The sequence below is a fragment of the Sphaeramia orbicularis genome, chromosome 21 (genome assembly GCF_902148855.1).
Source record: "Sphaeramia orbicularis chromosome 21, fSphaOr1.1, whole genome shotgun sequence".
NCBI classification, from domain to species: domain Eukaryota; kingdom Metazoa; phylum Chordata; class Actinopteri; order Kurtiformes; family Apogonidae; genus Sphaeramia; species Sphaeramia orbicularis.
The window spans coordinates 59002422-59008421 of record NC_043977.1 but is presented as its reverse complement, the minus strand read 5'-3'; positions in this window follow the sequence as shown (position 1 = coordinate 59008421).

Here is a 6000-nt window from a genome sequence, read left to right as displayed (position 1 = left end):
GTGCCTACGCGGCCGCAGCCAACGAGAGCGCCGCCATCCACCGTCATCTTCTACGACATATTACATTTTCTCTCTATTTAACCTTTCATAAGTGATTCATCACCATTTATTCTAACATTATCCCCCTATGTTTTTGCATTTTTCACTGTAAATCATGTACTTTCCTATATTTAATTTCCTGTGTTTGATTTAGATGTTCATGGGGGGGGGGGGGGTCCATAACTAACGTAACTAACGCTGAAATGAATGTGGACCGTTACAGGCCTAATAAGCAGTATTATGGGATGGATGGGGCTGATGCAGTGCAGATGCAGCTAAACTCCTGTTTGTTTGTTTGTTTGTTTGTTTGTTTGTTTGTTTTCCACAGCAGGCCAACGGTAACTGGGGAAGACGGTGTTTGAGTACCGGACACAGAAAACTGCCAGACTGCCCATAGTGGACATGGCCCCCATAGACATTGGAGCCCCAGCCAGGAGTTTGGCATCGATATTGGGCCCGTGTGCTTCTTATAAAACCACCAGAGATGAGGAGGAGGAGCCAAGGAGGAGCCGAGGAGGAGGAGCCGAGGAGGAGGCGGCCTGAGACTATTGAACTGCCAGCTGATCCAATCAGCCACATTGTACATACGAGTACTGAGGACTATTACGGCCCTGGGGCAGAGATATTTATTGTGCCTTTCAACCCAGTTCAGCATGAATGTTTGGAATTGACAAAAAAAATTGGTCAAACCAGGCTGGTTTCTGTCATTTTGTGTTTGTCTGAGTAAAGTGTTCCAGCTCACTGTGGTGTATTTTCACCCAAAAACAAACCAAAAAAAACTTGCCATCAATTTTATTTTACAAACAAGTGTTCAGAGAACTCAAACCTCCGCCAAGCACCCTGAACGGTGTGCATGTGTGGCTCGACCGTCTGTTTAAACTAGGTCATCCGAGGTCAACAAAATGGTGCCATCTGAGCGCTCATGTACCAGTTCTTATATGTGGATAATGTAACCGTGTTGGCTAACTGGGGTCATTTTCCAGTTATTGTTCACATTTGAATGGAAGAGAAAACAAATTGTGACCCCCTACAAATTCCCTGGAACTGCTTCTGTAATTATCATTTAACAGCAAAAACTGGAACTTCTGTCATAGAACATGTGTCTGTGGATGTGCAAAACTAATTTCATAATGATATTTCACAAATTGCATTTTTTTATGATTTTTTGAAACTGGTGCATAAAAATAACAAAAGTCAACAGAGCGTAACAGAAGAGAAATGGAGCAGAACCATATTTGGTCCAAAGTTGCAGCTTGGTCCCAGTCATGTGTCTGTCCAATTAGATTCAATTCACATCAATATTAGTTGAGTTCTAATTTTAAATGTGTGGGAAATGGGATTTTCAATGTTCAGTGTAAATGTCCACAGAGTCCACATTCCACAGTGGATGTGGACAATTTAGTTCCACATACAAGAGACTGTTCTAAGCTACAGGTGGATCCAACTGGAGGAGAATCAGAGTCGTTTGGAATTTTGGATGAATTTTGGAAAATGTCTCAGTGATGACAGATGGAAAACTGTAGATGTTGTGACCTTGCTGTGACCTTGAACTTTGTCCTACTGGGACCAAAATGGACTGGGTTGATCTCAGGGCATAGGCCTATCTGTGGGGAAGATCTGGGAAAGATGGGTGGAAGAGTTTTATACTAAAGATGAAAACAAACAAACAAACAACACAAAGTGGCAGAGGTAAAAAAAACTTGTTTCCAAAGATGAATGCGTGCCTTTGAATATTGGTTCCAACTGCTGTTCGTCGCCCAGATCGACTCCAGTGAAGTCACATTCACCTGGATTGTCATGTTCTTTGTACGTTCAAACACAGATTTGTTGTTTTTCTTTCTTCTTTTTTTTTTTTTTTAAACTACAAATGTCATATAAAACTACGTTGTGGTGCTACAGAGGAAACGCGTCCAGCTGATGAACATGTTTCCTCTAGAATCCGTCTGGTTTGCATGGACAGATGTCCACCTGTGTCCACTTTTGTCCTCCTGTGTCCACCCGTGTCCACTGTGTCCACCCGTGTCCACCCTGTCCACTGTGTCCACCCGTGTCCACCCGTGTCCACTGTGTCCACCCGTGTCCACGTGTCCACCCGTGTCCACTGTGTCCTCCTGTGTCCACCCGTGTCCACTGTGTCCACCCGTTCCACTGTGTCCTCCTGTGTCCACCCGTCCACTGTGTCCACCCGTGTCACTGTGTCCTCCTGTGTCCACCCGTGTCCACTGTGTCCACCCGTCCACTGTGTCCACCCGTGTCCACCCGTGTCCCTGTGTCCACCCGTGTCCACTGTGTCCTCCTGTGTCCACCCGTGTCCACTGTGTCCACCCGTGTCCACTGTGTCCACCCGTGTCCACCCGTGTCCACTGTGTCCACCCGTGTCCACTGTGTCCTCCTGTGTCCCCCGCGTCCCTGTGTCCACCCGCGTCCACCCGTGTCCACCTCAGTGTCAGCTACCCCACCCCAAACTCAGACACAGTCACTACATGGAAATGCTTGTTGGCAGGTGCTCTTCTGTATGTAGTGGGACAGGGTCAGGATCAGGGTCAGGATCCGGATCAGGGACAGGGACAGGGTTTGACGATGTCAATAAAGGTCGTTGTGTCCACACTGCAGAATCAGATGTGTTGTCATGTGACTGGTGTGTTGTGTTTTTTCCTCAGACTGCCCTGTGCTCCAGTTCTGGGTTGTTTTTATGCATGATGTCACTTCCTCTTTGCTGCACCTATATGCTTTGGATCCTTTTATACGACGTTTACAGAATACAGTGGCTGTGCTTTGTATTTCATGCTATGCAACAAATTAAACTAAATGCTTGTATAATCCCCCAAAGCTCTTGTCATATTAATTCAGGGTTCAGAGGTCCTGACCTTTCACTTTTTTTTTTTTTTTCTTTTATCCTCCTCAGACCCAGCTCTGGGTTTTCTGTCCACATTTGTGGACAAGAGTTTCACAACTTATACCAAAAAAAAAAAAAAAAAAGACAAGAAAACTGTCCACCACAGAGGACATTCCATAGAAATTTAAATAACTGCATCTGAAAAACTGTTGCATCAAGATGTTTCCAATGTGGGCACTGATTTAATAAAAAACAAAAAAGCTGGTACTGCTGACATTTCCTGGGTCTGAGGAGGATAGGAGATTTTTAGGAGTTTTTTGAGTGAGTTTTAGGTGATTTTTCAGTGTTTTTGGGTAATTTTTTGGGGGATTTTAGGTAATTTTGGAGGAATTTTTGGGTGATTTTTAAGTGTTTTTGGGTGATTTTTGTGGTGTATGGGTTAATTTGTAGGTGGTTTTTGAGTGATTTGTTAAGCTCCTCAGACCCAGCTATGGGTTTTCTGTCCACATTTGTGGACAAGAGTTTCACAACTTTAGACAAAAAAAAAAAAAGAAAGAAAAAAACTGTCCACCACAAAGGACATTCCATAAAAATTTAAAAACTGCATCTGAAAAAAACTGTTGCATCAAGATGTTTCCAATGTAGGCACTGATTTAAAAAAACAAAAGCTGGTACTGCTGACATTTCCTGGGTCGAGGAGTGAAATTCTTTTTTTTTCTTTTCTTTGTGTTCGCTTACACTACTGTTGCAGTTTGTCCAGTTGTACTGATGGTCCACACAGAAGCCCAACACGACAGAAAACAACACATTCTGTAGAAAACAACGCTCTGTGATCCAAACTGAAGTCCTTTATCTGTGTTATAATAGTGGACTGTGTGTGTGTGTGTGTGTGTGTGTGTAGTGTGTGTGTGTGTGTGTGTGTTGTGTGTCATCACTCTGTACACAGCCGACTGCTGCAGTTTATCAGACTGATGTTCAATGAACAGACGAGTGGAAACAGTACGTACATAGGACAATATTTTAGGAGATATAGTCCTTTTGAAAACAATGTCCTCCCAACAGCCAATCATGTCGCTATGGCCAGAATCATAGAATCTTAGAAGTGGGTTACCTAGCAACAGATAAACAACAGGGGCGGCCATGTTGTCATGATGTCATATTTCCTGTGCCGGAACAGACAGAGAAAGAAGTTTTTTCAACTGAAAATGACTGAGGAGTGTAAAAAGAAAGGACTGAAGTGGATCAGAGGATCTGGAACCAGGGTTCCACAGGTCAACGCACAAATAAAAGAAGTGAATCATTTGAATGACTGATGATGTCATAGGACCGACTGATGATGTCATAGGATGGAGTGCTGTCTGAAAACAGTGGGATGGTCAATTCTGAACATAATGCTGTCATTTAGAGCATCCTAAATCACATTTTAGACATGTTTGGGAATCACATCCAAAATGTCCATTTTTGGACGTCATACTTCACCTTACTAAAATATGACTGCTCCAAAAAAGAAATTCTGGTCTTACTTTTATATTCCTTTAAGACAGTTCTAAATGGTTCCAATGGCATCAATGAAGGATTGCTGAGGTATTTAAAACCTTTTTTCACCACCAATTTTTTTTGTGTGTGTGTGTGTGTGGGGGGTCATCAGCGCCCCCCAGTGGTCAAACATAAGGCTATAGTATGTGCTCCAAACAATGAAATTCTGGTCATATTTTAGAATATATTTAAAACAGTTCTAAATGGTTCCAAAGGCATCAGTGAAGGAGTTCTAAAGTATTTAAACCTGTTTCAACCCATTTTGAGGGGGGACATCAGCGCCCCCCGGTGGTCAAACATAAGGCTATATGGACCTTGGTAGGTATCTAGAACACTTCTTAACCATGTTTGGGTAATATGTCTAAAATGATCATTTTTGGAGCCTTAGCACTTGGCCACCAAAGGGCGCTGATGAGTGTTGGAATTAAGGGTTGAATAGACCACACCGGGTCCAAACAGACCACACCGGGTCTAAACAGACCACCCGGTCCAAACAGACTACACCGGGTCCAAACAGACCACACCGGGTCTAAACAGACCACACCGGGTCTAAACAGACCACACCGGGTCAAACAGACCACACCAGGTCCAAACAGACCACACCGGGTCTAAACAGACCACAACCGGGTCCAAACAGACCACACCGGGTCTAAACAGACCACACCAGGTCTAAACAGACCACACCAGGTCCAAACAGACCACACCGGGTCTAAACAGACCACACCGGGTCTAAACAGACTACACCGGGTCCAAACAGACCACACCAGGTCTAAACAGACCACACCAGGTCCAAACAGACCACACCGGGTCTAAACAGACCACACCGGGTCTAAACAGACCACACCGGGTCTAAACAGACCACACCGGGTCTAAACAGACCACACAGGTCCAAACAGACCACACCGGGTCCAAACAGACCACACCAGGTCCAGTTGAACTCTGTCAAGCTTCCATTTCTTCTAAAGGTGGAATCCGTCCAGTCTGTTCAACATTCGTCCACATGTGATTCATTTGATTCTCTACTCAGTGACACTTGTGAATGTAGCGACAGGAAGTCATCCAGGTCCAGTTCTGGTTCTGGTGTGGGCAACAAACGTCGAACCCAAATACAAGTTTCTGAAGGTAGAGGAAAGGAAATGAGGTGCACAACAACAGGAGACGAGCAGAGTGGAACTGGTTCCATGTAGTGGAAATGCAGCAAACAGAGGAATTAGTAAAGAGTCTGTAGGTTCACTGTCACTGTACCCCCCCCCCCCCCCCCCAAAACTGGGCCCAGCGTCATTTGTTCTTATTATTAGTTCATACGTATATGTTCTATTTTCTGCGCAGATGGAAATATAACAGACAGTTCATGCAAACACACTCTTGTACTCTATTCCCTCACCCAATGAGAATCGATAAGAGACTCGATAAGGAATCGGATCGATAAGTAAAATCAATAATGGAATGGGAATCGTAAATTGTTATCGATTCCCATCTCTAATGCCCCGTGTGCACAGAAGGTCCTGACCAACATCAACATGTTGCATACCTCCTGTGCTGTCATCACTGCTGAGACGCCAGTGCTGGAGTCATTTTTGGAGTCTGAG